This window comes from Rattus norvegicus, chromosome 5, assembly GCF_036323735.1.
Source record: "Rattus norvegicus strain BN/NHsdMcwi chromosome 5, GRCr8, whole genome shotgun sequence".
NCBI classification, from domain to species: Eukaryota; Metazoa; Chordata; class Mammalia; order Rodentia; family Muridae; genus Rattus; species Rattus norvegicus.
This window is the reverse complement of record NC_086023.1, coordinates 75829536-75841065: the sequence shown is the minus strand read 5'-3', so window position 1 is coordinate 75841065 and position 11530 is coordinate 75829536. Positions and strand designations below refer to the sequence as shown.

The following is an 11530-nucleotide window of genomic DNA, read 5'->3' as shown; positions in this document are numbered from 1 at the left end:
GCCTTCACTTTATAGCATAGTCATCACAACTTTCAAGTAAGCAAAATGAGGCTCAGAAAAGGAAATTACTTTGCTTAAAATTGCAAAGTATTCTTCAGCTGGGTAATCTTTTGTTTAATCTGGCCTCTGTAAACAGCATCCTAGGTGCCAAACACACTTTAAAATTTTTTTAAACTAAAAAGAAAAATGCATATAGCAAATTCTGTTGACATATCTGGTAATTATTATTTTTGAATATTTTAATTATCTTTGTATATAAAGGGAAGCCATTTGGAGGTTCTGAGCGAAGGAAGATGTTTTTCTGTCTTACTAACAAATATTAAGTTCTCATATCTTAGCTCTCTGGGCTTTTTCTGGGTTTCACAGCAAAAGAATGGAGACTGACCAGAGCAGGACATTCAACAACTTTCTCTGGTCTCTGCTGGCGTACACAGAGGTAAATGTACCTGCGTAAACTGGTGTGCATATACCACACACTCATTCACTGTGCTCACGCAAACACATATATGATTTTGTTTATAAAGATTTTTTTCTGAGAGGATTATATTCCATATTGCTACTGAAAATTATGTGCCATAAAGTGCTAAATACTTTATATGAATCCTTTACTATTTATAAATTATAATTTATTCATAGGTCAGAGTTTAAAGTAGATAATTATGCTAGTTTAGATGTTATTTTTATATTCATTCATAGATGTTATTCTTCAAATTGCCAGGGGAAGATTACACAATTGTATGAGGAAGGTTAGTGCAAATGCTAGATGTAAGTATATACAGTAGAAACAGCGATTGCCTTTTATCGGCAAAACGGTGATCTCCTTTTGTCGGCAAATTTGTGGAGGTTCTTCCTTAATAAACAGATAAAGATCTGTTTCTACATACCCTTGGCAGGGAAGAGAGAGGCAAAGATTAAAACAGAGACTGAAGTAACACCCATTCAGAGCCTGCCCCACATGTGGCCCATACATATACAGCCACCCAATTAGACAAGATGGATGAAGCAAAGAAGTGCAGACCGACAGGAGCCGGATGTAGATCGCTCCTGAGAGACACAGCCAGAATACAGCAAATACAGAGGCGAATGCCAGCAGCAAACCACTGAACTGAGAATAGGTCCCCCGTTGAAGGAATCAGAGAAAGAACTGGAAGAGCTTGAAGGGGCTCGAGACCCCATATGAACAACAATGCCAAGCAACCAGAGCTTCCAGGGACTAAGCCACTACCTAAAGACTATACATGGACTGACCCTGGACTCTGACCTCATAGGTAGCAATGAATATCCTAGTAAGAGCACCAGTGGAAGGGGAAGCCCTGGGTCCTGCTAAGACTGAACCCCCAGTGAACTAGACTGTTCGGGGGAGGGCGGCAATGGGGGGAGAGTTGGGAGGGGAATACCCATAAGGAAGGGGAGGGGGGAGGGTGATGTTTGCCCGGAAACCGGGAAAGGGAATAACACTCGAAATGTATATAAGAAATACTCAAGTTAATAAAAATAAATAAATAAATAAATAAATAAATAAAGAAAGAAAGAAAGAAAGAAAGAAAGAAAGAAAAAAAAAGATCTGTTTCTACAGTCCTATATTTCCTTCAGAAAGACATTATCCTTAGAATAAAAAAAAAATACATTTCTAGGGACTGGAGAGATGAGTCAGCAGGAAAAGCACTTGCCACAGAAGCTTGAAGACAAGAGTGTGGATCCTCAGAACCCACCAAATTGCTGGCTGGGCATGGTGGTCTGTCTATAATTCCTGCATATGGGAGATAGTGACTGAGGATTTCCAGAGCAAGCCGACAAGGCAGAGTCTTTGAGATCTGGACTCAGAGAAGGGGAGAGAGAGAGAGAGAGAGAGAGAGAGAGAGAGAGAGAGAGAGAGAGAGAGAGAGAGAGTTAGAGAAAGACTACCTCAATACAAAACATGGAGAATAATTGATGAAAAGAATTGATATCAACTTCAAGACTCCATCCACATCCTGAGCACACACACAAGTACAACTGGTCAATCCACATGTGAACACATGCACACAAACATGCAAATACCATGTATTTGTAAAAAGGAAAAGAAAAAAATCACATTATTGTTTTATTTTCCACTGCTCAAACTGGAAAACCAATGCTGGGTTTTATTTTACATTTATTTGACATTAAACAGTTAAATTTTTACCTAGTGTGACTTTAAAACCTTGAAGATATTAAAAATAATGATCATATTTATTGAGATGTAAATTTCATAGCATAAATTTCATCTTTATTCCTACATATTTGTTAGTTTTGACAAGCATTTGCAGCTACGCAATCATCCTGTAGGACAAAATTTTTTGAAATTTCAATGATTTTCAACTTTTTCTCAAGTGCCTGATTATGACTGATTGATTTTTCTCTTGTAATTTTTTTCTAGAATGTTCTATAAGTGGATCATTATTCTTGAGCTCCATTTATTTTACTTGCATGATGTAGTTGAAAATCATATACATTTTTACAACTATTAATGATTTTTCCTGAGAAAAGTTCCACTCAATGATATGTCTAGTCATTGGATTAAATATATTTTATTATTAAAAATCCTCTAAGCATTTATGCTTTTTTGTTTGTGAATGTGATATTCTTCTAATAACACTAAGAGATGGAATTAATAAAGTGTATGAAAATTGCATGTTTGGTTTTATTAGAGACAATTGCTATACAGGATGGTGGCTGTACCAACTTTCAATGACCACAGAGAATGTATAAGGATTTCTTCCCATTGTTTCAAATTTGTGTGGACAGTGGATATTGCAAAGTGCTTTGCTTGTCCACTCTGTTCTTTGTGGTTCTCTGTCAGCTCTCTCTTTGCTACCACTGCATTGTGAGTTTAACTTCCTCTTTGTTAGTGAAAATTGAAGTCTTGCCATTTGTATTTCTGCTTTACATTTTTAAATATTTTAAAAACTTGGATCACTTTTTTTCTTTTGGTGAAGTTTGAGAGATCTTCATATATTCTGGAGTGAGATGTCTTATCTGATATATTTTGCAAATATTTTCTTGTGAAATAGAGGTTGTCTCTCTATTTTTCCTAGTTTTGTGTTCTAGAGAACAGAACTTTGATATTTTGAATCCTTTTGCTTTGCTGCTTTCTCCTTTTTGTTCATTATTTTATGAATGTATGAAGCATATTTTTGCCTAACAAAGAGATTTTGTCTGTTTTCTTCTAGTTTTTCATAGTTTCTTGCTTTACCTTAATTCTATGATTTACTTGGAGTTAATTCTTTCAATTTATTTTTATTGGATATCTTATGTATTTACATTTCAAATGTTATCCCCTTCCCCCCCATAACCCTTCCCCCTCTTCCTACTTCTATGAAGATGTTCCCACTCCCACCCACCCACTCCCTCCTCCCTGCCCTGTCATTCCCCTACACTGGGAAAATGAGCCTTCAAAGGACCAAGGGCTTCTCCTCCAATTAACGCCAGACAATGCTATCCTCTGCTACATATGCGTGTGGAGCCATGGGTCTCTCCGTGTGTATTCATTGGTTGGTGGTTTAGTCTTTGGGAACTCTGGGAGGGGGTCCGGTTGGTTGACATTGTTGTTCTTCTTATGGGGTTGCAATTCCCGTCAGGTACCTCAGTCCTTTCTCTAACTCCTCCATTGGGGTTCCTATACTCAGTCTGATGTTAGCTGCAAGCATCTTCATCTGTATCAGATGCAGGCAGAGCCTCAGAGGAGACATCCATATCAGGCTTCTGCCAGCAAACACTTCTTGGCATCCTCAATAGTGACTGGGTTTGGTGGCTGCATATGGGATGGATCCCCAGGTGGGGCAGTCTCTGGATGACCTTTCCTTCAGTCCTTGCTCTACTCTTTCCTTACTATCATTTGGATCATACATGATTTATGGGGTGGAGTCAAGAAGAGTGTAAAATAAAAAGGCCCTTGGTTATATTGATTACAAATTTCATAGCAGTTCTTCTTGTTGTTTCTCTTGTTTTTACATGAATTTTGAGCATCCAGAATCGAAGGGAGCTAAACACACATGAGCTTTACCAGCAATACTGTATTGTAGTCATTCTGAAAGCCGAACTCTGACTTATGCCAGTTAACGCAAAGGCCAACAACCCTCTTCTTCAGACCATCCAGTGAGTTTGTTTCCCGTTCTCTTTCCATCTGTGACAGCCATTTTCTGCTGTCAATGTCATGGTTGGTAGAAGTGAGGAGATCACCCAAGATATGTGAGATAGGTTACGATGGGTCAGCTCAGGGAGAGGCCACCATCTCTTACACTTGCATTGTCTGGAATTCAACCTCACAGTCATAACTAAACAAAGGGAGCAGTGGACTCTCTTTGTACCCAGAGGGAAGAGGAAATGGGTCGGTATACACCATCTCTGGTCTCTGTTACACACATGGAAAGTTATGCATGCTCTTTCATGAACTAGGAAAACATGTAAAGAACATGTTTAGAATATCTTGTCTCCTGTCAACTAAGCTACCATAAAAAGACACAGCATAAATAGCCATGTAGAACATAAGAAGAAAAGATTATTCAAAAAAACTGCAAATATTAAATGGATAGTTAATTCACTCACTGATTTGAGGCATGTACTCTTTAGAATGATATTGAATGATATTCTCTTTTTCTTCTCTATGAAGCTTCTGCGTGAATTATTACACTGTGTGCATTATTCTTCAAGTAACTGACTCATTTATCCAGTGCCTGTTGAACATGGTTATCAACATTTCATGAACACTTTAAATTTAGAATGTCAAAGATTGAAGTGTAAAGTTGGCTTTTAAACATTTCTACTGGAAAAATCAATAACTATGAGGCAGACTTCAGGGAATAATCCATCTCTAATCCTAACATTCCACCAAAGCAGTTTAATGAAGCCCCTTTCTTATTTGTAATTCACATACACAGCTTTTTAAATATATTATATTATATTACATATATTATACATATATTTTAAATATATCTATATTCCTTTCTTTTTTATTCTTCTCTCATACAATATTCATTGGCCCTGCAGCCTCTCTTCCCTCCTCCCATTTCAGTCTCCCCAACTTGTCCCCCAGATCCACTATTCTTGTGTTTCCCTTTAGAAAAAAAGCAGGCCTCCCATTGATATCAACCAAACATAGTAAAAACAAGTTGTAATAAGACTAGGCATAAACCCTCCTATCAAGGCAGGGTAAGACAACCCAGGATGAGGAAAAGCATCCCAGGAAAAGGCAAAAGAGTCCCACAAAAATCCCAAGCTACACAAACACAGCATGTATGCAGAGAGCCCTGTGCAGACCCATGCAGTCTCTGTGATTGCCATTTCTGTCTCTGTGGGCCCCTGTGAGCCCTGCTTAAATGATTCTGTGGGCCATGCTCTTCTGGTGTCCTTGACCTCTCTGGCTCCTACAATCTTTCCTCTCCCACTTCTGTGGGTTCTCTAAGCTCTACCTAGTGTTCAACTGTGGGTCTCTGCTTGCACTCCCATCACGCACTGGAGGAAGCGTCCCTGAAGGCGATTGGGCTACACACTGATCTATGATTATAGCAGGGCATCACTAGGAATCATTTCACTGACTTTTTTGGAAAGTTACGTTTGGTTCTACCCTACATCACTGAGCCATCCAGCTTCCAGCTCATATTCTTCGGAAGCTATGTACATCGATACAATGTATTGATCCTATCCATCCACCACTACCTCCTCCCAGCCCTGCCTAGTGCTCCTTTTCCATCTCCCTCTGGGTTTCAGGACACATAACAGTTTTTGCAATCTATTATTTTGCTCAGTTCTTAGCTACAAACATTTTTCATTTTGATACGTAAGTTTTGTTGTTTCACATCATTTTTGGTACAAAAATCTGTCACTTTTCTGGCAGCATAGTTCAACAATTACTGTAGCTCATTAGCCAATCCTCTAGTAATTAGGACACTTGATTGGTTTCCAACCTTGTGTTAGTTTAAAACAGCTGAGGTAAATAGCATTGCCTGCTTATGGTGGCATTGGTTTGGGTTTTGACTCAAGCCTTGTATCTCAGTTCTGTGTGTGTCCTTAGAGAGAGTTGACAATTCGCACTCCTCAGCATATAACATCACTTCCCTGGGCTCCTAGAGTCTTGGCTCTCAATAGCTCTTCACCACAGACCCATCCCAGGCAAAGGAAGGACTGACTTAGAATTTAAGATGTGCTCAACGAATCCCAGCCTCCGCAACACTTCATTACTTTTATCTTTGCATTTTTTCTTCCTACAGAAATGTCATTTTTTATTATGAATGGGCTGTGTAAGAGCCTTGGTCGCTTGAATGCACTTTTAAAGATTTATAATTATGGTAACCTAGTGAGTTATCTAAACTATGGGTCAACCAATACATTCAAGGGCTAATGCTTCTGGGTTCTTGTCCAACAGAGTTTAAGAATGAGCAAAGAGGAAAAAATATAAGAAAGTAACTTTTAAATTACAAAGGAACATGCAGAGAACAAAACAAAAATGATACGTCTCTAGGTATATCTCTAGACAATTGTCTTTCCAGAAGTGGGACAATGGGAAATACAGATTTGGCGTCCATTCTAGTTTCCTGGCATAGAACTCCTAAAACACTAGGAACTTCATGTGATAAGATTAATAGAAGTGCCTTCTGTTATTTCCAGCAAGGCCCTTTATCCTGAACAAATGCTTGTGCTGAAGTATTGAGGGTTCATAGACACTAATGAAACAGACTCACTTTTAAGGTTTGAATGTCAGTCTCAGCCCCTGACCTCCTAGGATGGGTCTAGGCCTTGAGATTGACTTCAATCACCAAGGCCCAGTGAACTATTCAGTTGTTCTTACTTAAATAATAAAACCTCTCTGGAAACTCAATAACAGTTTCCAGTGCCCCAGTGACAGTCTACCTGGAAAGAACGTAGGAGCTTTACCTTCCCAAGTCATCTGTCTGTTCCTGAGTTATAGCCTGAATAATATAAAGTATTGGCAAGTAAAGATCTTTTTAGGTGTTTACAACTGGACAGACAAGAGTTCACACCTGAGGTCACAAGACTTTCTACCCCTAGATATTATAGCCTACCAGAGTACCCAGGTTTTCATCTGGAATCTGAAATAGGGCAAGCCTCATGAATCTGAGCCCTTTGACTTGTGGGGTCTGTCAATAAGGCAGACAGCATTAGAACTAAATTAACTGGCTGTATGCTCAGCTGGCATCCACAGAGATGGGAACCTGACATTGAAAAAGCAGCATGGATTTGGTTCTGAGAGAGGGGGGGTCTCCCAGAACACACCATTGTAAAACTCCTTATTTTGGCAAATTTTCCTAGATAGACATTTGAAGCTAACAATTGTTAATCGTGACGCTAATTTTAAAAATGAAATCACAGTGCATAGCTGAGTGGTCTACTTAGTCCTGTCTACCACTGAGGCTCTAGGGTTGATAGCCACATCACAGAGGAAAAGAAAATCAGAAAGTTCTACTATCATTTGAAGTAGATCAATAGGGTGGAACATACCTCTTAGACCTTAATGTGTAAATATCAAATTTGGAGGATCTTATTACAACTCATTTTAGAGTTCAAATTTATTTTTTTTTGAATTACAGGTCATGTTTTTGGTACACTTTCACATTGATAATTTATGTGGTTTACTTAGATTACACATTCTGTTACCTCAAACATCTATCATTTCCTTGTGACAAATATTTTCAAATACCTCTCTTTTTGTTACTTTGAATTATATAATTTCATGTCATTAGTTACAATCACTATTTCATAAAACTGAAAACCAGAATTTAATTCTTCCCACCTGTCTTATTTAATACCCATTAAGCAATACACATTATAGTTTGATGTGAGCCCTGGGTCAGCAGAAGAACTTAATATGGAAGCTAGATAAACCTTAGAGACACAGAACCTCAGATACCACCACAGACCTCATCAGTCATGATTCTTCCTTTGAACATGATCCCAGTGCTTTTCACCTGTGCAGTAAAGTTTGGGATGAACTGCTCTCAACTTTGGCTGTTTGTTTTTTCCCTAAATGCATTGTGTCCAAAATGCATCATGCCCAACATACAGCCTATGCTCAAGGGGTGAAAACTATCACAGAGATTGCTCAAGGTCAGATTTCAGGTTTAAAATAGTGTTCCTTACAAAGCAAGTGCTATCAGGTTTGAGGAGGAGTGAGAGAAGGTGCAACGATGTAGATGGGTTCTGAGGAAGCCCTACAGATTCTACGCACAGTGAGCCACACTGCCAAGCCAGGACTGGGATCCCCTCATCTCCCACCAAACCAGGACCATAGCAGTTACCAAAGCTGCCTAGCTTTGTCCTTGGTAAGGCAGATGTGGGAGGTCTGCAGCTTTCTTAAAGTTCAAATACAAAATGTTCAGAAGACTTCAGGATAGATTAAAAGAAAAAGATGTAGAACAATTTAAAAAAGAGAAGATTCAGTAGCCTAAACACACAGCGACACTTGAAGGTATGGTATAGTCCAACGGAAACAAACCCCCCTCTAGATCTCTCACCAATCCTTGCATTTAAATATTTACTGACCATAAAGTCTATGTTGGGTCCAGAGCTGAGTCACAAAAGTGCATAAAGAAATGCAATGACCTTTATGACCTTTATGACCTCACCACCTGGGCCAGTAGACAACAGTCCTCCTTGGTGTCTTGAGCAATTAGGAGACAAGAAGGAGTCAGGTTCCCATATGACAAAAGTAAGCAAGTGGGAGACTAAAAGACAGGAAAATAAGAAGGGGTTCACTAGATAGGTGAGAAGGGAGAAGACTGTGGGTGCTAGAGAAGGGGAACCGCACAGATAGAGGAAAGAGCATGGGCAGAGGGATGAGGCACTGTTGTCCTTCGGTAATAAGCTGGGCTATTCCAGCTAAGGGGCTCTAATGGCTGGCTCTGATGCTGTAACTCAGATATCTGGGAGGCTGGAAACTGAGGCTGATCTGCAGAGGAATGGGCAAAGAAATTGTGGTTTGTGTACACAGTAAATTCTCTCTAACTAAAGGAGAATGAAGATGTGTCACTTTCTCAAGAAAAATGGATGTGTCTGTTAGTAGTCCTAGGAAGCCAAGAAAGTCAGCTTCAGAAAGTCATGTCACAGGCCTTCTCTTCTCTGTGGCTCCAAGACTTTATCTAGATTTGTAATATCTTGTATGTATAGGTGACAAGAAAGTAGAAGTGAACTGGGGAGGTGGCTAAACACACTAATGGGGAAAGAAAGAGAAGTTAGTGAGTGAAGAGAGGAATATGCTCAAAATACATTATTTACTTGCAAAAAATGCCCTAAAGTAACCCAATACAATGAAGTAAAATACAATCTGAAAGTTATCTTTCTAATATTAGTTATCTATTATTGCCTAATCAATTTCCCCAAATTTGGTGTCCCATAACAACGAATGTTCACTTATTTACTCCATCCAGACTAGAAAATATCCACGTTATAGCCATCAGAAACTTGAGAAGCTGGCGAGTCAGTGACCAAGCTGGCTCTGTCACCCATATGTCAATTGGATGCTTCAGCTCATTGCCATGTGGCCTCAAGACACAGAGGCTAACCTAATCATCGCAAGTGTATTTAGGCTGCAGAGTGACACATTGTTATGTCCAGACTGTTCTATTGGTTTACACAGTCAGCCCTGCACTGTGAAAAATGGGACTGTCTAAGGCATCAGTGGATGAAGCTATTGGGAATATGGGAGATATTTGTCAAACTCCTGTGACTGTAGAGGAGATGTTTCTATCATGAATCCCATAGTTCAAACGCAACGGCAGAGCTTACGTGTGAAGAGAACATTCTGTGATGGGAAGAATTTGGTCCACAAGCAGAGAGCTGAGCCTCGACTCTGTTGCTGTGGATGTCCTCTAGGGAGGTCACCTCACTTTGCAGGCTTCACATTCCTCATCTATGAGGTCTGTCCAACAGGCAGATTTCCTAGGAAAGACTGGAGAGGAACACGGGGATCAGATATGGAGGGAGCTGTGAATGCCAGAGGAAGAAGCTAAGAAGTTATCTTGTAGACCATCAGTGAGGCTTAACAGCTTTTAAACGTAGGGAAATGGGGACATGTGGAATACTTTGGCAGAGGATCTGTATGCAGTGTAGAGAGTAAAGTAGAGGGATTCAGACACAAAATCCCAATGCTCACAAATGAGACCCAGTTTTGACTTCTGGTGATGAGAAAGAAATTACCTCACTCAAAACTGTAATGGGTTTGAGGACCACGCAGTACCTTATGATCCCATCTCTCTCTAGGCAGCATTTCAAAGAAAAAAAGAGACTTAGTGTCAAAAAATTATAAGTATTTATTATCCATTTACCTTCTCTTGAAATGACATCTTGAATACTAAAGAACTTCGTGGGTTTATAGAATATAATCCTTGCCTTAAACTCATGATGTACCCTGAAAGCTACGAAAACAACAGAAAGGTAAGAAACACAGAAGGAACATCTCCACCAGAAGTTCTGTGTTGGATGTCAAGTTTCTTTTCATAGCCTTGATTCTGGCCTTTACTCTAGGTCATTAGGGCATTGAAACAACACAACCCTAAATGGCCAAACCAGGAGGTTTTTTTATCATCATGGTGGGAAGTGACTTAAAAACAAGAGACTAGAATCTGGTATCTTTAAAAATATGGGTTTGTCCTGCTTCCTGTGGATTCAGAAAGACATATAGTCATTCCTACTTATATCTATCCAACTGAGCTGGCTGCATGTATGTTTTAAAGCTACAGTGGAGACAAATATGAGCTCAGAGCTAAAGGCTTCAGTGGGAGTACAGCTAATATTCTGGATATAATTTTCTATTTGTAGTGTACATAGGGATGGGGTAGAAGCTGCTTTCAGGGCTTTTCTTTGAATAACAGGAATGTCTCCTACTAAATGCAACCGAAAGATTAGAGAAGAGACATAAAAAAGAATTTTAAGAGCCATGATCCCCTGCTCGCCTACTTAAATAAACTCTCTCGTCTATTAATTATTGTATTACACCATAAGCTATAGAGCTTAGAAACTCCTACTCTTTCCACAGACTCACTCATGCGTGGAGCATTTGTGATTGATGGACCAGTGAGATTGAAACGTGCAAATGGAGATGAAACAGACCAAGATTAAACATCTTTTGGGTATAGATTGGCATCGTTCCAGTTTCTTAAAATTGGCCAAGCTCTGTAAGGATGAACATTCAGGGATAGCTGCTTCCTCTCAGCCAGATACTCAGATAATCCCCTCCCCTTCCTGAGACTCCAAAGTGCCCCAACCGACTTCTGTTTCAAGAGCAATACTTAACAAATATTGGAGGAGGATCTAAAACGCCCTCACAGAACCAGAGCCCCAAGGAAACATATGAAGGTTACAGAGGGTTAAGAAAGGGCCCAAGTTCACAGGAGCATAGTGTCTGGGGCAGTTTCTCAACTAATATGAACAATAGAACTACCTCAACCTTACAAAAGGACTAATGATCCTGACTGCTTGCTAAGATATGATCCCCATGGTGGAACCAAATGTACAGTAACACTGAGAATCACTAGGAAAGAGACAGGGATAGCTAAGG

The 11530-nt window shown here is 39.6% G+C and overlaps 1 long non-coding RNA gene across 1 annotated transcript; it reads left to right on the top strand.

The window, feature by feature from the left end:
* The first annotated feature begins 8658 nt into the window (after positions 1–8658).
* LOC120103062 (uncharacterized) lies at positions 8659–11107 on the top strand. Its single transcript, XR_005505171.1, has 2 exons — positions 8659–10407; positions 11009–11107. It is a non-coding gene; the product is annotated as an uncharacterized LOC120103062 (long non-coding RNA).
* The last annotated feature ends 423 nt before the right edge of the window (positions 11108–11530 follow it).